This window comes from Typopeltis vanoorti, chromosome 24 (assembly GCF_054136105.1).
Source record: "Typopeltis vanoorti isolate ZY-2024b chromosome 24, IOZ_Tvanoo_1.0, whole genome shotgun sequence".
Taxonomy (NCBI): Eukaryota; Metazoa; Arthropoda; class Arachnida; order Uropygi; family Thelyphonidae; genus Typopeltis; species Typopeltis vanoorti.
In genome coordinates this window covers 42,550,929-42,571,559 of record NC_143572.1, presented here as the reverse complement: position 1 = coordinate 42,571,559, position 20,631 = coordinate 42,550,929, and the positions used below count along the sequence as shown (strand labels likewise).

Here is a 20,631-nt window from a genome sequence, read left to right as displayed (position 1 = left end):
AGGAGCATGAGGAGGTGTGTTCGGACTTCTCCCCCCCCCCATGACGCAGGTATTATTTATATAACAGTTGTAAAAGATGAAAATGGAATTCAGATTACAAACATGTTATTGATTATAGCAAAATTTATCAAGAACTATATAAAAATAAAGGGAAAATAATATAGAACAACAATAGAGAAAAGAATACTGTCAAAGAGGATGCAGTAAAACACACAAATTGAAAAATGGAAATGAACCTGGACTGATGGAGTTCTAATAGAAATGTTAAAAAATAGAGGAGATCTCTTGCACAACAAAGTAGTTGAATTGTATACCGCATGGTTAAGAATAGAAGAAACTCTAAAAGTTAGAATACTGGAAAAATCATCCTTCTATACAACAAAGGTGATAAAACTGACATACGTAATTATAGACCTGTAACCCATCTGCAAGTACTTCAAGTTGTTTACAAAAAGTATAGATGGCAGAATAAACAGTTTATTCAATTTTCATCAACCAAAAGAACAGGTTTCAAAACATCCTTCTCTACTCTTTAAATCATTTAGAAACTTAAATCAAGTAACAGAAAAAAAAACAAAATAATATAATAATTTCTTTGGCTTTCATACATTATGAAAACTTTAACTCAATATATTTGCGTAAAATGCTTGAAGTTTTAAAAATGATAGGAATAGATGATATTTATATTACCATAAAAATTCATATGTATGAAAGAGGTTCATCAGTAATAAATTTAAATGGAAAAGAAAGGGAAATAGAAATAAAAAGAGAAGTCAGATATGGAGTCTCTATCCCGCCAAAATTATTTGCTGCAATCGTTGAGTACGCTATGCAAAAATTGAACTGGGAGAAAAGAGGACTGAATATTGGAGAATTCATAAGCAATCTACGTTTCGTTGATGATATCATTCTAATAGCAACAATGCCAAAAGAACTAGAACACACGATTATTGAATTAAATGAAGTAAGTCTGAATATATGCCTACAAATAAATATAGTGAAATAAAAAATAGTGTATCGTGGAAATATTTCAGAACGAAAACAAATTGAAATAAATCAAATACAGATTGAAATAATGAATTCATACAAATATCTAGACAAATCATGACAAACACCCATAAACTTAATAATGAAATTTCAGTTAGAATAACGGCAGGATAGAAAGTTTTTAATTATTATAGAGAGATATTTAAAAGCAATTTACAACTGCCTAGAAAGAAAGATCTACAACCAATGTGTAATCTCAACAATGACCTACGATAGTGAAACTTGGAGTCTGACTAAAAAAATCCGTAGAGAAACTAAAAACAACACACTCAAACACGGAAATAGCCATTTTGAGAGTGACCTCTAGAAAAAAGAATATTTGGATAAGAAAGCAAACAAAGGTAATGGACATTGCCTTAGTAATAAAAGGCCACAAATGGCAGTGGTCAGAACATTTCATGGCAATGTCTGACAACATATGGACAAAGAGAACAACAGAATGGAAAACTAGATAGAGTAATAGTTAGATGGGATGGTGAAAAAACACGATGTTCTGGACATTTATCGTACAGAGATGCACAAGATTGGTTAAAATGGAAGACACATGGAGAGGAATTCGTCTAGTAGTGGACTGAAGACATCTGTTAATGATAGTGCACGCTTTAGCCTTTTTGAAGGACAGGAGTGTGCCCGGCGTGTTTGCGTCTTTGTATTGGTGTTTGAGAGAACTTCGTAATATATGTGCAGTTAAAATTTTAATATTACATTTCTCATTCACGGATTTCACTGGACAACCACTGCATGTATGACTTAACCTTTTTGAAGGGGAAAAGTGGACCAGGCGTATTGGTGTTTGAGAGAAATTCGTTATGGTTCTTTCTTTTTAGTAATTTTCCATCTCGTTATAATATCCATATAGCGCATGTTTCAGCTCTCTATAGGCCCCAAGTTTATCTTATCTAATGGCAGTTTGTTGATCATATCAGGTAGAATATGATATCAGGTAGGATAAAGACACAAGAAGCTAGAAGCTTCTTGTGTCTTTATCATAGTGATTATTATACTTATGTTTAATGTAGTTAGCGGACTGTGGTCTTGTTATTTGATATGCTGTTCTGTAGTTTGACAGAACAGGTTTTTAGTATGAGTGTATAGTGGTAAAAACAATTGTTTTACCTCAAATATTTTTTCCATTGCGGCCGGTATGATTGTGGTATCATCTCGTTATTCCCAGAATATGAGCATTACCAATTTATATTGAAAGGGTTGTAATCTGTTGAATTTGTAGCCATCGCTTGGTGACTGTTTCTATAGCTTGGCGGAAGTCGCTTGTGCTATCTGCTGTGCTAGACCGCCTGAAAAGAAAGCATCGTAAGTTCTATTCTAGTCACCGCCTAGAGAACCTTTTAGTAAGCTTTTTTTCGACCAGTTTCCGAGATGGTCGATCTCTTAAACTAGTAAGCGGTTTTTTCTTACCCAGAAACTCGGGTTTTTCGAGAAAAAACCCGAAAATCTACTCAAGAAAATCGACCGTAGAACCCATATTATTCTAAGACAGTAAAGATATGTTAGGAGTAGGGACCACGAGATGGAGGCCATTCTCAGCCGCCTCTCTCTTCACCAGATGACATGTATAATTAGTCATAATCTTAAACCACTATTACTTATTGGCTACCGGTGGAGATTAAACTCTCGCTCAGTCTCCAAATGTTAGATAGGGTTAAAAGGGCCTCGCGTAAACGGGAATAAAAAACGTTAGCTGATTTATTTTTTTATTTTTATGCTCATTTTTTAGAGTTTGTAGTCTGCACAGAATATTTATGATGTAATTGCATATCTGAAAATGTTTTCACAATTTAATAATAATGCAGTAATAAGAAATGAATGCAGTAGATTCGAGAAAGCAGTACAAGGAGAAAAATGCCAAAACACATCAGATGGTTGAAAACAAAATATTCCATGTCAGTATTTGAAGGATATGGAAGAGAAAGTTGACAGTCGCTTAACTTGGCAATGGCATTAGCAAAGCAATATTAAGAATGAGTTATATGATTTATGTGATGAGGGGAAAATTGTATACTTTGCTGTCAAATGTCTTGTTCAGTGAATTTCTGAATAAAACTGGTTTTGTCTTTTAGGAATTTAAGTGAGAGGAGTTTACGGTAAGCTAGCTCGTGACCTGATTTATATTTTATTGCATGTGTGCTTGGGTAGTGCTTATGGCAATATGAATGTATACTACAACTGTATCATCCGCATCCGGATGCAAACATTATGGACGTCAGCGAGTCTGTTAGAGAGCAAAAGGAAAGGGTGAAAGAAATGATAGTCGTGGCAGGAACAAATGATTTGAAAGAAGACAAAATGGAAATGATAGAGGATGTGAGGGAATTACTTGAGGTAGCAAAAGAGAAGAGTGAGAGAGTTAGGATGGTGAGTTTTTACCGCGGTATGACAGTGAAATGTTTAGGAGGGCCATAATTGCCAATGACTTTATGCGCGGGTTATGCATGGAGAGTGGTGTGGAATTTGTGGATGTGTGGAGTGAGTTCGATGGGCGAAAGGATTTATATAAGATGGATGATTTACATTTGAATGGATTTGGTGAACGGAGGCTTGAAAAAGTGTTTATGAATGAAGTGGATGTGAATGTACAGACTCAGGGAAACTAGATTTATTAAGGGGGGGGGAAGTAGATATGCAGACTTTAGGGAGGCAGTTGAGTGTATGAATGAGTATAATATGCCCGAGCGAGTACCAAGGACAACAAATCAGATAGGGATAGTTAGTATTAGGCATCGAAGTAGGGATGGGACTAATGAGCTTCTGCAATTCATGTACACTAATGCCAGGAGTATTAGGAACAAGAAGGAGGAGTTTTTGGCCTTGGTTGGCACTTCCAGCCCACAGGTTGTTGCTATTAGTGAAACATGGCTGACAGAAGATGATAAAGCTAGTGGGATTGAATGCGACAGGTACAGCGTGTTCAGGAGTGACAGGGGGATATAAAAATGGGGGAGGAGAGTTATTGATGATAGCTAATGAGTTGCAGCCAAGGAGTATAGAAGTTGAAGTGCAGGATAGAGAAAAGAGCACTTGAGGCTATTTGGTGTGAGATAGAGGCTAGCAAAACAAAATATACAATTGGGTGCTGCTATAGACCAGGTGATGGAGTGGATGGTGGGGATAGTATGCATAAGCAAATAGAAGAAATGAGTGGAAGGAGGGTAATTATTATGGGAGATTTCAACTAGTGGTAACATTGACTGGAAGGAGGAGAGGGCACACGGGAGGAAGGAATTGGATTTTATGCGGTTATTAAGGGACAACTATCTGCGACAGCATGTAATGGAAAATGCTAGGGGGAAGAGAGTGCTTGACCTAGTAATCGCATCTGAGAATGTGGGTGTAGCGAACATGACCATGCTGTCACCAATTGGTGAGAGTGATCATAAGTTTATGACTTGGGAGGTGGCTAAAGGAGTGGAATATACAATTAAGACAGGATACATGTGGAATTACTGGGCTAGTAAGTATGACAAGCCTAGGAGGGTGCTTGGCTCAGTGCCATGGCATGTAAAACTGCAAGGGTTGGATGTTGATAGTGCATGGGAGGTGGTTAAGAAGTGTTTGCAGGAGGCAATGGTTGACTGTATACCAAGAGTCCGAATAATAAATCAAGTAATGATTAAATGGATGAATAACACCATTTAGCATGAATTGCAAAAAAAGAAACAATTGTGGACGGAATTTAAGGAGAAAGGTGACTTGCAGGTGCAGGAACAGTAAAAAGCTCAGGCCAGGATGGTAACAAGGGTGGTATGAAAAACAAAAGCGGATTACGAAAGAAAATTGGCCATGCAGGCTAAAGAGAATCCAAACAGTTTTTTCAATATGTTGCAAGTAAAAGGAAAAATGTTCATGGCAGAATGATTTTAAAAAATGCTGAGGGCAGGGAGGTAACTGAATCAGTCGATATAGTGGAATTACTGAGCGAGCACTTTGCAAGAGTATATCATCCAGGTGGTGATATTGCAGGAATGGAAGAACTAACAGCTGATACTGGAATTGTGATGAATGAAGTAGAGGTACATAGTCTATTACAGAACCTCAATGTCAATACATCTGTGGGATTGGATGGTATACCAGCTCGTGTCGTACGAATTGTCAGTGCCGTTGACCATTTTGTTTAATTTGCCTCGGGTCTGGGTCAGTCCCAAGGGGTGGAAAGAGGGGAAAATAGTCCTGCTGCATAAAGGTGGTTCCAAGGCTTCTGTTGATAATTACCGGCCAATCAGCATAACAAGAATCGTTATCAAGGTCTTGGAGAAAATAGTCAAGAGGAAAATACAAGATCGGATAGATGAAAATGGGATACTGTATCGGGGACAGCATGGTTTTGTGAAGGGTAGGTCATGCCTAGTACCTGTATCTAGTGCTGTTCCACAAGGATCTGTTCTTGGACCACTGCTGTTTAATTTGTTCATTAATGATATAGGAAAGGATCTGAGAGGAACAGTTCATTTGTCGCGGATGGTCCAAATTTGGGTAGGGCAATAGTGAATGCAGATGATGTCATAATTTTGCAGGATGATTTGGATAGATTGGAGGTCTGGGCTACGGAGAATAGATGTCAATTTAATGTGGCAAAATGTAAGGTTATACATTTTGGGTTGAAAAGATTAGCAGCAGTTTACTATATTGGTGGAACTGTACTCCAGGAAATTGATGAGGCAAGAGATTTAGGAGTGTTGGTGGATAAGGAGTTGAAGTTTAGTGGGGAACATTGCAAAAGTGGCCAAATCAGCTCATCAAATCACTTGGTTGCTGAAGAATACCTTGATGAGCAGAGACAAGCATGTTATTGTTCCTCTGTATCGAGCCTTGATACAGAGGAACAATAACATGTTCCTCTATATCTTTGTGGGTTGCAGAAATTGGTTGATAGGTGGAGGAAGGGAGATATGATTGAGACATTCAAATTGCTAAAGGGTTTCTATAAGATTAATTCAGAAGATGGTTTTGAGAACAGGGATGGTGGTGGGAGGACTAGGGGACATCCATGGAAGCTGTACAAGAGTGTGGTTAGTAAGGGTGTTAGAGCTGGGTTCTTTACTTTTAGAGTGCTGAATGAGTGGAATAAGCTGCCAGAGTCTGTAGTGGGTGCTGTGATAGTGAATGAGTTTAAAGCAAGATATGATAGATACTGTGTGAATGTCGAATAGTTGTGATGAACATGATTTGGGGGCTGCCTCGATGAATCTAAAGTCTCCCTGGAATTGCCCGTAATAATAATAATAATAATAATATCGGAAAATTCTGCCTCTGAGAGGTAGCGATTAATGTGATGACATATAAATGTTGAAGAAAGAGAGAGAGAGAGAGAGAGCAGCTCCTTTTGGAACTGTATATGTTAGTGATAACTTTGTACTGTGGGACGATCCGACGCAAGTCATACGTGTTTTGATTTGGCTATAATTTCTAAACCATGTGTACAAAGGCCCATCTGCAGCACTTTTATGTTTGAGTGTATTAAATGCTTTAGATATATCAATGAAGATGATGATTCCAATTTTATTATTACGTAAGGAAGTGCTGATATGATATGTAAAATTCGCATAGAGAGTTGTTCCAAAACCCTTCTGGAAACGGTATTGCATGTTTGGAATTATTATTATTATTATTATTATTATTATTATTATTATTATTATTATTATTATTATTATTATTATTTGACACCTCCAGGGAGTCCACAGACTCATCGAGGAAGAATGATACGACTTTTTCTGTATATGTAATACAGTGTTTAAGAACAACTCACTCCATAATTCGTTTCAGATAACTGGTAATGTAGCTATTAGTCTGTAGTTACTGATTAATTTTCTTTTCCTTTGTTCGTATATACGTGTGATTAGTGCAATCTTTAACATATTAGATGCGGTCTCATAAATTAGTGCCTTTGGGTAATAATTTATGAGACCGCATCTATGATTTATGAGATTCTAAATATAATTTATGAGATTCTAAATAGTGCTCCTTTGGGAGCACTATTTAGAATCTTGTTAATCAAATGTGAGGTATGTTTCACATCATTTTGTGCAAAGTTCATTTGGCTTTAGAATAGTTTGAACCAGAATTTTTTAATAATATTAAAAGTGGTTATTCAAAATAATTTGGATTATACGTTATGCTTATCTTCACGTTATCAGGCTCTCACTGGAACGATATTATCAGCAGCAGACATGCAGATGTAATAATCTTGAAAAATGGATTACTGATATAACACTGAATTTTAGCTGTAGAATAATTATTGAAAACGTAATCCATGGTTTTATCTTTACGAACTTGACTATACATTCTATGAAAGTAGGCAATGCTCATTTTCCATAGAATGTATAGGAAGAATATATGTAGATTCTGAGATGATAAAGGAAAGGTTGCACACCTTTTATCAATGTTCCTTCCACAGTCATGACATATAATGAACATAACTTCAATGCAGTAGCTATCCTGAAATTACAGTAACAGATTTCAAACCGAGAGTATTTCGGTATAAGAATTTCTGGTGTTCCACTCAGAAACACGAGTTTGGATGCCCATGCCTTCTTCAGAAATAGAGAAGAGAGAGATATATACTCACATGCTGTAAATGCCTGTTTTCATTTACAGTAATAATTATGGTGGCATAGGTTATATTTTCATATTTTCAATTCTACAGAGAAACTTTACATAATATTAAATGTTTATTTTTCAGAATTATTACTGATGTCGTTGTTTCCTATTGTATCATTGTTAACTGAAGGAAGAAATATATACATGATTTATAGCCCAAATTACTTATAATGATATGCTGAGAATTTCAATATTAAAAAAATATATATGACATATTGAGTATTATTATTATTATTATTATTATTATTATTATTATTATTATTATTATTGCTTTTGTTGTTGTTGTAGATGTTGTTATTAACATTATTTTGTGACACTTCCAAGCAGTCCAAAGATTCATCACAAGAGGGCACTCTACTCCAATCTGGTACACACATCTGAACGTCTCCCATAATATGTAACTCTGCCACTGCACACAAATCTACCATCAACGTCATCTCCCACCCATCACGAACAATAACAGTATTTTCAGTCGGTAAACTGACGTGTTATGAAGGTCGATTTGACTGGACGCGAGATGAAAAACCTGAGTTTCTGAAAAAAAAAAACTGCTATCCTCCTATAAGATAGGCTAACTCTCTCTTTCAATTGGGAAAGCCCATATAAAAATTCTCCTGGCGGCACGACCAGAATCGAACTGAAGCCTTTTGAAATCGAAGGGCGCAATGTACGGTCGTTCGTCCAACTGTGATAAGGAGGGGATACAGACCTCTGTGTAGTCAAGAGACTCATCGCGGAAATATTCCGAGCTGTTCTTCCTATTTTTCTCTCGTTTAGAAAGCTTGCAATAAATGTCCCAATAGTCATGTTTTCTCAGTGGTGCTGGACACTTGAGTGTACAAAAGATTTGAAATTGTAAGTGATCACCATTTCATCTTGAGCAGGATATAATGGAATTTCATATTCAAAAGTAGAACATGTAAGAAAGTTCAAAGGCGAATAAAAGATGAGCAACTCTCATATATGAACTGTAGACTAAAATACACAAATATTACCGGCCTGGTTGGTCGAGTGGTAAGCTCTCCAGCCAAAAGGCTGCGGGTTCGAATGCCGCCGTGGGCATGGATGTTTATAATTGTCTGTGAAAAATAGTAATGGTGGTGGTGGTCGACGCTAGATAGCGATGGTGTAGATGATGAAGGTATTTGTGGTTGGTGGAGTGGTGGAAATGGAGAGGAGGTTTTTTCCCTCGATGAGTCTTTGGATTCCTTAGGATGTTACATAATAATAATAAATATTATCAAGGAAAAATGAAAGAGTTTGAGAACAGGAACCCAACCTTGGAGATTCAGTGGCAAGCCCTGAAGAAAATATTGATTATTTCAGCCAGAGAGGTATGTGGAGAGGTTGTCTGGAAGGATAGAAAAAATCGGAACTCCATGGTGGACACAGAAAGTTAAAGAGGCAGTGATGGAAAAGAAGAAAGCATATCGAAACTTCATGGTGAATAAGTCAGTTTGTGCTCTTAGAGAAAACAGACACAAATGTAAGAAAGCTAAACACTGTGTAAACTAGCTACACAAAAGTCGTGAGAAGACTTTGATAAGAACATAGAAAATAAATACAAGACGATGGCAAGATATTCTTGCCATCTTCTTGCAAGAGGTTGTTGGAATTAAGCTCAGAAATGGAGGAAAGCATGCTGTAAAATGAATTAGAGATGATGAAGACGACATGAAAACTGGACACAAAGATATCCTCGATGTATGGAGCAAATAAAAAAATAATAAAAAATCAGAAAATGCTTTTTATTCCCGTATAGGGAGTAGGCGAAGCCGTTTAGCCCTATCTAACTTTTGGAGACTGATTGGGAGTTCAATCTCCACTGGCAGCTAATCAGAGATAGCTGGCCCAAGGCTATTACTAAGGAAAACAGCACGCAGTGAAAAGGAAGCTCAACAAGTGCCGTCATCTTGTGGTCCCTAACCCTAACACAATTTTTAATGTCTGAAAGCAGTGCGAGTTCTACGGTCGATTTTCTTGAGTTTACGGGACGAAAAACCCGAGTTTCCTGGAGGAAAAAACCCACTTTCCCATGTCAGAGATCGACTAACTCGGGAACCCGTCGAAAAAAAAAAAGACAGAAAAATTTCCTCTACTCGCCGACTAGACTCGAAACCATCTTCTTTTGTGCACTCAAGCGCTGTAAAGTGCAAACGCAACATCCACTGAGCTACACAGGCTTTCCTAACCCTAACACAATATATTTAATGTCTGAAAATAGTGTGGGTTCTTTCTACGATCGATTTTCTTGAGTTTACGGGAAGAAAAACCCCAGTTACAGTGAGGGAAAAAAACCACTTGCCTGTGCTAGAGATCGACTAACTCAGGAACCGGTCGAAAAAAAGGTTTAGAAAAAATTTCCTCCAGTCCTCGACTAGATTCAAAACAAAGCCTTTCTTCGTGCAGTCCTGCGCTGTGGAGTGCAAACGCCATATCCACTGAGCTACACAGGCTCTATATGTATGGAGTAATTACCTTGAAAAATTGTTAAAAGAAACAAACGGTGATGACAGTACAGTGCTAAAAAACACTAAACAGAAATTCAATCAGGAATACATATTCATATTTGAAGTAGAAAAAGCTACCAAAATCTTGAAATGTGGAAAGGCAGCTCGAGTACATGATATTCGACCAGAAATGTTCACGTACGGAGGTATAAACGTCTTACAGTTGCTGCACTGTTCAGAAGGCCTGAACAGAGAAGAATTTCAGATGATTGGAGTAGAGCTCTTATAGTACCCATATATAAAAAGGGAAATAAAACTGAATGTGAAATTTACAGAGGTATTTCCTTACAGAGTGTTCCTGGTAAGATATATGTAAGTATACTTGAGAAATGGTTGAGAAGGACTGTGGAAGTGAACCAGGGTGAAGAAAAAGCTGGTTCAGGCCAAACAGAGGCTTTCAGGATTAGAGCTTCACTTTACGACAAATAGTTGAAATATAATTATTACAAGCATGTGTATCAAGTAATACTTACACTTTATTTGAGTTGAAAGTCACCAGTTAGAATTGAAGGAAGTACAGGAAGATGGTTTAATGTTAAATCTGGGGTAAGACAAGGATATATATTATTTCCTCTGTTATTCGTTATCTATATGGATCACATTACGAAGGAAAGAGGTGTTAAACCTGATTTCAAAATTGGAAATGTTAGTGTCACCTCTTTGCTCTATCTGGACGATGTCTTAATTCTCTATAAATCCCCTCCAAGTCTGCAGGATTCCCTGATTTAATTGAATAACTGTTGTAATAGATAAGGTATGAAGGTCAGTAGTAAAAAGACAAAGGCAATGAAAATAGGCAGAATCATTGCACTGCGAATGACTGTAAATGGAGAACCTATAGTACAAGCGAAACATTTCAGCTACTTGAACACGATGTTCAGTGAAGATTGTAAATGATATATGGAAATAGACAACAGAATAAACAAAACTGGTATGGTAGGAAGTGAAATGAATATGTTTATATGAAATAAGATTAGTCAGGACACTAAATTTGCTGTATACAAGACCGTGTTCAAACCAATTTTAACCTATGGATCTGAGAGCTGGGTCAGAAGTAAAAACACTTGACCAAAGACTAGAGACTGCAGATATAAGAATCCTGAGAAAGATTACGGTCATAAACAGACGGCATTACAATGCCATATTAAAAACGAGGATATTAGGAAAGAACTTGACATTGTCAGCATCCAGGAATGCATTAACAGAGCTAATCTCAGGAGGTATGGTCACTTAAACAGAATGGGAGAGGAAATATTAGCAAAAGAAGTGTTCTCTGCCAGGTTGGCAGGAGTAAGACCCAGAGGAAGACCAAGATATAGGTTGATACAGTAAACAGTGAATTAGGAGATAGAAATATAAGATCTAATAATGTTGAAGTCTTTACAGGTAATAGGCTGATTTGGAGGAAAATTGTGGATAGGAAGTTAGTAATGATGTAAATTTTTCATATAGTACTATCATATCCTGTACACCCCTTGATGGTACATGGCCGGAATTTGATGATGATGACGAAAATATAATTATTGTGCAGCATGACATAATATCGTGTTGGCTTGTATATCATCCGGATAAAGAAGGTCCCACTTTTTCCGTCAGGAACACAGCGATTCAACGAGAGTAGCAAACATCAACTAAACATAAGCAAAAGAGATGCATTATGAAAATGAAAAATATAAACAGGAAGAAAGTGAAACTTCCAGAAGTATTAGAATAGTATGCCAGATATGCATAATACTGAAAGAAGAAGACGAAAACTGGAAATGTGCTTCGAAATGAGTTCAAGTAATAGTGAACAGGGAATAGTCGTAAGTATAGTACTAAGTTCTAGATATTAAGAAAACCTTCTTGAATGGTTAGCAATCGAAGTAGAGTGATATCGGCAATTATCAGAATAAGGATTGCAGTGTTAGAATTATTTGTGCCCATGGCCTACAAAAGGATCTACTAAGAAGTTCAGAAATTTTTCAAGGAATTCGAGAAAACATGCATTATTCCTCAGCTGACACAGAGGAAGAGAAAAAGTTTGACCTTTGTGTTGAAGATCTAAATGGCAGAATAAAAAATACCTGCGAGTCATATAGAAATTATTACTATAATAAAAAATAATAATAAGCTAATGCCTTTTTATTCCCTTTTAGGGAGTATGCAAGGTCTTTAAACCAAGGGCGGCTCATGCATGGGCACTGCAAAGCTGCAGAACTCCCAATTTAAAAAAAAAAAAAAAAAAAGTTAACGCCTTTTTATTCCCGTATATATAGGGAGTAGGCGAAGCTGTTCCATTTTTCTCGATATATAAATATATTAATTCATTTATTTATATTTGCTTGTAATATTTAATTTTATCATCAACAATCCTATACAATTCTCTCCTTTTTATAAAAAAAATAATAAAAATCCAGTTTGCAGCACTGAGGAGGGCGAAGGACGCTAGCAGCACTGTGTTTAGCACAGTGTCATATTGCTACGGCGCAAGCATATGCACGTCATAGTAATATGCTAGCTATTAGCGTAATGCGGCACTGTTCATCGCGCAGTTCCACTGTAGTTTATATGCAGTTTCCGCCAGTAGTAGAGTGTTCGTAGTGCTTATCGTGTTTATTCCGTCTCTTTAAATATTTAGACATTACAATTAAAGACATAACATTTGTTATAGTTTTTATTTTAGAACATTATTGGGGTTATGATAATGGATTTTATTTTTAAGTAATTTTGAATTATACTAAACTGCATAATTTTATCGATAATAAACAATATTTTTTCATGAAACAAAGCAAGAAGAATATATTTTATTTTTAAGTAATTTTGAATTATACCAAGCTGTATACTTTTATCGATGATAAACAATATATACGGGTGCTTAAGGATCAAAACTATATAACTGAGAGGAGACCTCCACATAATCTTTAAAGGAATGCGGAGAACCAACCAGTGATTCTGACCTAATGTTCTATCCTCACCTTCTCGTGGCGCACCCTGTTGGGTATCTACTTGTATACTGAATGAACGAGGATGGGCTGGCAATTTGGGAGTCTTGACATGTAACAGACTGATTTGGAAGAAAATTATAGATAGGAAGTTAGTAATGATGCAAAATTTTCATGTAGCACTACCATATCCTGTAAACCTCTTGAGGGTACATGGCAGGAATTTGATGATGATGATAATGATGAACAATATTTTTTATTGTTTAATTTTTTTAAATTTTTACCATAAATTTTGATATTTTATCCAAACACATATACACTATACTTACAGTGTGTATGTATATTTCGAAAGTTGCATGCCACCCCACGATTTTAAACCACGAGCCGCCACTGTTTTAAACCCTATCTAGCTTTCAGAGACTGAGTGGGCAGTTCAATCTCCACCAGTAGCCAATCAGATATAGCTGGCCCATGTCTATCAATAATTATAGGCAGCTCCAATGAAGAATCCGGCAAACAAGTGCTGTCATCTCTTAGTACTTAATCCTACCAGGATAAGTTACTGTCTGAAATAATGTGGGTTTTACGGTCGATTTTCTTGAGTTTATGGGATGAAAATCCCGACTTTCTGGGCGAAAAGCCCTCTTGTCCATGTCAGAGATCGGCTAACTCGGGAACCGGTCGAAGAGAGGCTTACAAAAAGTTCCTCCAGTCGGTGACTAGACTCGAACTGTAAGTCAATCTTGGTGCGGCTTAGCACAGAGGATGCAAACGCCACTTCCATTGAGCTGTACCTGCCTCTCATCATCATCGTCATTATATGACACCTCAAAGGAGTCCACGGACACATCGAGGAAAATTTGAAAAAATTTGGGAGCAAAGAGCAAAACTAATATTAATAATAATTACTGTTCGATTTCTACTCAGGACATCGACTAGATCTTGTAACACCATGCACCAACATAAAGAGGTGCACATGCTCACATGGAGAGTAAATACAATAAACAAGAAAAATATCTTTCACTATAATTGTTACTAATAATATATTTTCACTCTGATTTATGACACAAGATTGTACAGAGGATTTAAAATCGATCACTATCTCGTTCTGATTAAGATAAAATCAATTTTATGATGAAAAGAAAGTGTGTGTGTGGAAATTCTAAAAAATGAAAGTTCAGCAGCTTTCAGGAGTGAACTGTAGGCACAAATAGAGAAATACTATTGGAGATAAAATGAAAGAGTTTGAAAACTAGAACCAAATCTTCGAGATTCATTGGTAGATCCTACAGAAGATCTTGATTGATTCGGCAGAGGTATGTGGTGAGGTTGCCCATAAGAGTAAAAAAAATCAGAACTTTTTTGGTGTAGCAACACAGTCAAGGAAAATAAAAAAACATATGAGAGGTCTTACCCAGTTAAATCAGCACGTGCTTGGAGAGAATACAGAAAAAAATACAAGAAAGGGAAGCGAGTAAAACTAACTAAACAAAAGACACTGGAAAACTTTGATAAGAACATAGAAAATTAACATCACCAAGGTTGCAAAATATTCTGGAAGCTATTGGAGGAAATGTTATTCTAATGGAGGAAAAGGTATACTAAAATGAATCAGAGGGTGATAAATGCGATATGAATACTGAAGATGAAGAAACATTTCGAAATAAAACAAGCAGTAACAACATGTTGGTAGAAAATATTCAAGACGATTAGAATCAAGAGAATATATTTGAGTAGAAACCTATCAAAATCCAGAAAATTGGAATATTCTATCAGAAAGTCTCAAATATGGAGGTATAAATTTTCTTCAGACGAAACTGAAGGTGAGTTAGTCTCGTATAGCAGTGAGAGAAATTTTCCTTTTGGAGAATCGTGAATGTTGGGTTTTGCATCTTACTAAAATTAAAAATAACACATGACACATGCTTCATAGCCATAGTACCATCCCGAATACTCTCCTTTGTGAATTAAGATAACATCCATTCTTCTCCAATCAGATACTCTTTCTTTCACACAAATATTATTCTCATTATTAAAAAGGTTATTAATGATGTTCGCGACAGTAATCTCTTCTTATCATTTGTGTGGATATATCTTATTTATTACGCACAGTGGTATTAATTAAAAAACCCCGGTATTTGTGTATAATTTTTCCGAATAAAATTTTAAAAAAAATAGAAAACAGGGAGACTGCCAGTCTATGCCATCAGCTATCACCAAACGCCCAAAGCTATCAATAATTTTAGAGCCCTCAGTTTGAGACTATGGTAAACCCTGTCATCTCATAGTTCTGAGTGCGAACACTTATGTTCGGATTTTTAATAGATAGTGTGTTATAGGATATTTGGATATTTTATATTCTAAGATCCAGAGTTAGTAACTGGAGTTTCTGTGCAGAGAAACCCAACTTCCTTAGCGAAAGATGGAATAACAAGGAAACCGGCTGAATAAGGACTAATAAAGATTACTTTAGTGGGCGACTATAATACAGCCTATAACCATGCTTCCATGATGCTATATCATTAGAAGAAAAGATTCATACATTCCTTATAGGACTACTGTTCTTGCATAATATTAATTTAATTTATTTTTCTTGTTACTTGGTTAGATAACGACATTTATTTTGTTTTCAAAAATTATTCCGTGTCATTGCATCCTAGGTTGGTTTTTTCAAGCCATTGTATATTGTTGATTAATGTATATATAGCAGAGGAAAATGTAAATTATGTAAAGATATGCCTGTGAAGCCTTGTGGAAATGTTATATTCTTTAGTAGAGCAAAGTTACCAGAAGAAGGGCAGTAGTATGAGTGATTGTTGTCACCAACTACATGAATTTTTTCTAAGCCTTTCTTCTACTGGTTCTTGCGGTAGTCCATCTCTGGTACGTGCATCGGTTATTTAATTAAAATTAAATAACCGATGCACTTATTTAACCAATTAAATAAGTGCAAAAATTAAACTCCAAATTTACCTAATAATTTAAATGTGCTACTCTGTTTCTAATAAGTTCATTAATTCGCTTAGGCAAGAACTCTACCAATGTAGAACACATTTGTCTTATTTCTGCATCTTGACATCATATTTTTATAATGGATTGTATTAATTTATCCTTTGTATCACAATTTAATTTTCCAAGTCTCTTTTTCGCTATGGCCCACAAATGTTCTATTGGATTAATGCAAGGAGAGTTACTTTAATACCACTCTAACAGTTGGATGTTGTGAAAAAAGTAAAAGAGGAACTCTTTTACTTTTTTTTTTGAAGTGCAGCATGGAAAAAGATCCTGTTGGAAGGCGAGCTCTTTGTCTTTCTGCATTGTGTGGAGCCACTCTTTTCTCCAATAATTTTGAATGGGTCACTTTTATCATACCGTTAACAACCACAACTGATCCTAGACCGTCATGTTTGAAACAACCCCAGAACATCTTCTTAGCTCTGTGTTTAGGAGCTTGTTGAAGATGGGCTGGAGAAGTCTTCTCAGTCGCTGATTTGCGTACGTAAGGTACCGCTCTCATTGGACAAAGAAAAGGCTCTCATCTGAGAATAGAAATTTCATTCACTTCTCAACACTCCCAGCAAAGGTTGGTCGATTGGTAGAGCCTCTGCAACTGATGGCTCGCAAAAAGTTAAGCAAGTTTGAGGCGATTAGTAGTTGGAAAGGGAAAATAGTTCTATGCTGTTGGCGCACTCTCCCTCGATGAGTCTTTGGGCTCCCTGTAAGTGTCACATAATAATAATAATAATAATAATAATAAGATGAGTGATAATAATCTTTGTACATGCTTGACCTCTGGAGCCTCATTTTCTGATTAGCCTTTATCTACAGCTATAAAAAAATATTAAATTTTAAATTTGATTTTTAAATTTTAATTCAAAAATTTTTAAACGTTTCACGCATTTGTTATAATTATCTGACATATTTCCCCCCTCATTCTTCTTCTTCTTAATCTTTCATTAATTTGAATTTGTTTGCATTATTGCAAGGGACGTTACATTTTGTGTTGAACTCAAATCACTCAACCATAATATTTCCAAAATTGTTAATTCTTAATTAATATACAAAATAAATATTTAGAAAATTATTTCAAAATAATCTTATTAGCAATACAAAATAATTACGTTATTGTTATAGGTTTATTATATTTATTTATTGAAGAGATAAACGCTGTTCGAATTTTTATTCTCGTTCTTACTGAGTAGTTGCACGTGAACGAGACTTACACTATGTAGAATTTTTGTGATATTCTTTTTCCTAATAAGAGATGGCGTTTCTTGTTCTATCCCATCAAGCTTTACTAGCGCATGCCGGTTGTAGTCATCTTAAATTTCTCTTCACGCCGCCCTTCGGACTTCCAAGTTCCGATTGGTATCTAAGTTCGGTGTCGGCAGAGGCTAGTGATGATGATGTAATAAATCTATATTCATAAACATGGTAAGCCATTCCATTTTATAAATGCATTCACAGCCTTTGACACATTGGAATAAAATCTTTCCACTGCCTTTGATGTTTAGAATCCTGTAATGAAATTTCAAAAATGTGACGAATGAAGACTTGTTTTCTGAAACCTAAATCAAAAGAGATAGCGATATTGTTCTGGGAAGGCCACGTTAATGCACGAGAAAATGCTGTGTGCCCCAAACAAACTGCAAACGAAAAAAAAAAAAAATTCAATTTAATTCTTTTCTTTATCACTACATCAAAATACTTAAGTGTGCATGTAATACATACGAACGCAACATGAGCAAATTATTACGATAATAAGCTGCCTTTTGGTAGTAGACACGTCTTACCTCATGTATTGACGTCGACAGCCTGTTATAATCATTCAGACAATATACTTTTAATTTCTACTTTTTTCGCACTTCGGTCGTTTATATTAGTATGGTGGGTAGGCTTATGTGAAATAGTTGAATTACACGCAGAATTACAAGTTCGAAAGTAACCGCAGATATCTTACTTACAAATCGCTTAGCATCGCATATTACGCTATTGTATGGAAATTAAATAACCAGGAAAACTGTTCTTAACCATTCGACATTTCATAAATTTGTTTCGTGGTGCTACACTCGTATGCACTTGTCACTTTATTCTGTTTTCTCCCCTAAAATGTTACAATTTAGTCTCATTCTAATCATATTATAAATAGTAGAAATTTTCAAACAATAAACGATAACTGTCCAATAAATACAAATTATTAGTGATACCAAGTAGATATTAGGACTGCTAACAGTTTCCTGAATCGCATGCTTCCCATTCGTGATGATTAATAAAAAAACAGCATTTTAGAAGTTTTGATATTCTCAAACAGAAGTGAATTTTTTTTTTTTTTTTGCAGCAGTTTGCCACTAGCCAACAAATGAGGGAGTGGCACAATGTACAGTGATGCAAATTGTTTTTATAGCATTGACTTTGCCCTGTCAGTGTAATTAATTCTGGATTATCATGTGTGATCTCATGGGCTTTTGAGTTTAGAGTAATCTGGACCATTGCATATTGGAAGTTGTACAAAACATCTACAGTTGGTGGGCTAATTGTACTAAATCAGTAAATAATTAATGCTGTATGAAAAAGCAGCATGCACTTTTCAGCAATATTTATATTGGTTCAGTGAAGTATTTTCTCTTAAGTGGTATGTTTCATTATATGATACATCATAGCCAAAGGTAGGCCTTTTCTTTATAAACTTACTGTAGTCAATAATTTATTAAAGATGCCTTGAAGCAATTGTTTTATATATTCAGTATATGGAAAATTATAAGTATCGCTGCTGTGTTGCATTTTAGAGTGCAAAAATATAAGGCTACATGCTATACTGACTGGGCTGGGCTGCACTGCAAGAAGTGGATAAGATTTGGAAGTGATGGTTGTCGGTAGACCAAAGTTTAGATGGCATATTTCAGGAGTTGCAAAGACTGTACATCATAGTGCCACTATGATAAGAAGTACTCTAATATGTAGGAATAAGGAAGTGGTTATGCCGCTGTATAAAGCACTGGTAAGACCATACTTGGACTATTGTGCTCAGATTTGGTCACCTGTTTTTAGTGTGATGTGGAAACATTGGAGAGGGTCTAGAGACAAGGTGACCAAAACAAGACCAGAACTCTGGAATGCTGGCTATGGAGAGAGGTTAAAGAAATGTGTATTGCAGAGTTTGGTGGATAGGAGGAAAAGAGGTAATATGATATAGATGTTTAAGTTAGTGAGGGGATTTTATTGGATTAATCCAGAGGGGATTATAAAAAGAGTAGAAGACAAGAGGGGGGGGGAGAACCAGAGGCCATCCTTGGAAGTTAGGTAAGAGTGTGATGAAGAGGGGTGTGAGGAGTAGATTCTTTACCTGGAAAGCTGTCAGTGAATGGAATGCATTACCAGAATTCGTTAATGCAGGGAGTGTTAAGGATTTTAAAATTTAGTGTGATAAATATGTTGTCAGTTGAATGAGCCTCCCACGATGTCTGCTGACTCCATGGTTGATGTAATAATAATATTATTGCATGTAATTTTTTTTGTTAGCTTGCATTTTTCATGAGAGAATTTTTCATCTTATCTGTTAGCCATTTCATTACAAATATCTATATCCCTTTTGGTTAGAAAGGCCTGGATTTGAATTCTGTCATCAATGCAGCAAATGTTTTTGAGGCTTTTCTCAGCAACCTTGGTCCTTGCAAAACAGACCAGACTGGTTGGTGGACTCTTGAGTTGGACTTATTATACTCATCTCATGATCTAAAATTCCTCAGTACTAATTTTGAACTAAATCAAGTTCGTCTGTGCTATAGAGTTCTATCCTTTATGTGCGATTGCTTTCAAAAACAAATCTTTCACTCTGAGCTCAAATTACTCGCACCTTAAATTGGCATCTTTATTAAAGTTCACGTTATATCCATTGTTGTTATAATGGGCTGATTGACTCTTTTCAGTACATTTTTGCATTTTTGGTCATACTAAAGCAATATTTTAATGTGTATAAGGAAACTAGTGAGATTAATATGAAATTGAAATAAACATTTAGATTGTGTGAAAATCTTTTGCATTGTCTTTCAGTATTTTCTTTATTCTTGTGAGTTGCACACTATTTTCTTTATTATATTAGTTTTAATTTCTTTAGCACATGTTCAATCCTATAATGAAAGTATAGGATTTGCACATGTTTACATGTGCTGGTATTTCATAGTAGCTATAATGATACATTGCTGTTGTGATTTATTAGCACTATTAAGTAAGTTAATGAATTATAGTAAAAACTTATTTCTATAACACTAATCTTTAGCAATCCAAGCTATCATTGGGTCAAGACCTAAAGAAATTTCTCCCAGGCAACACTGTAGGGCAGCTGTTCTCTGCAAGTTCCTGATTCTTAGGTTTGATAGCCCTTCTTGGTTGATCTACTCTTTGGCCATTAAATGTTTGCCAGGGTGTACCCTAAAGAAAAGGAAAATGGATTGTCTTTAGATTTCATGCACAACAGTTTTTATGGTGCAGTAGCTAGTCTCCATTAGATTGTGTCACTTATCCTAGGGGATAATCACCTC

General features: G+C 35.8%; 1 protein-coding gene across 6 annotated transcripts in view; it reads left to right on the top strand.

Moving 5' to 3' along the window:
• Nucleotides 1–20,631, top strand: part of LOC150093132 (uncharacterized) — a 423,272-nt gene that overhangs the window by 88,410 nt on the left and 314,231 nt on the right. The window contains exon 1 of one of the 6 annotated variants that reach the window (XM_090413317.1): nucleotides 17,370–17,527. The exons of 4 other annotated variants lie outside the window; for them this stretch is intronic. The gene's annotated coding sequence lies outside the window, so the exon portion shown is untranslated. Of the gene's footprint in view, nucleotides 1–17,369; nucleotides 17,528–18,561; nucleotides 18,760–20,631 lie in introns of those variants that run through there. One more of the 6 variants, XM_090413318.1, reaches the window with a different exon arrangement.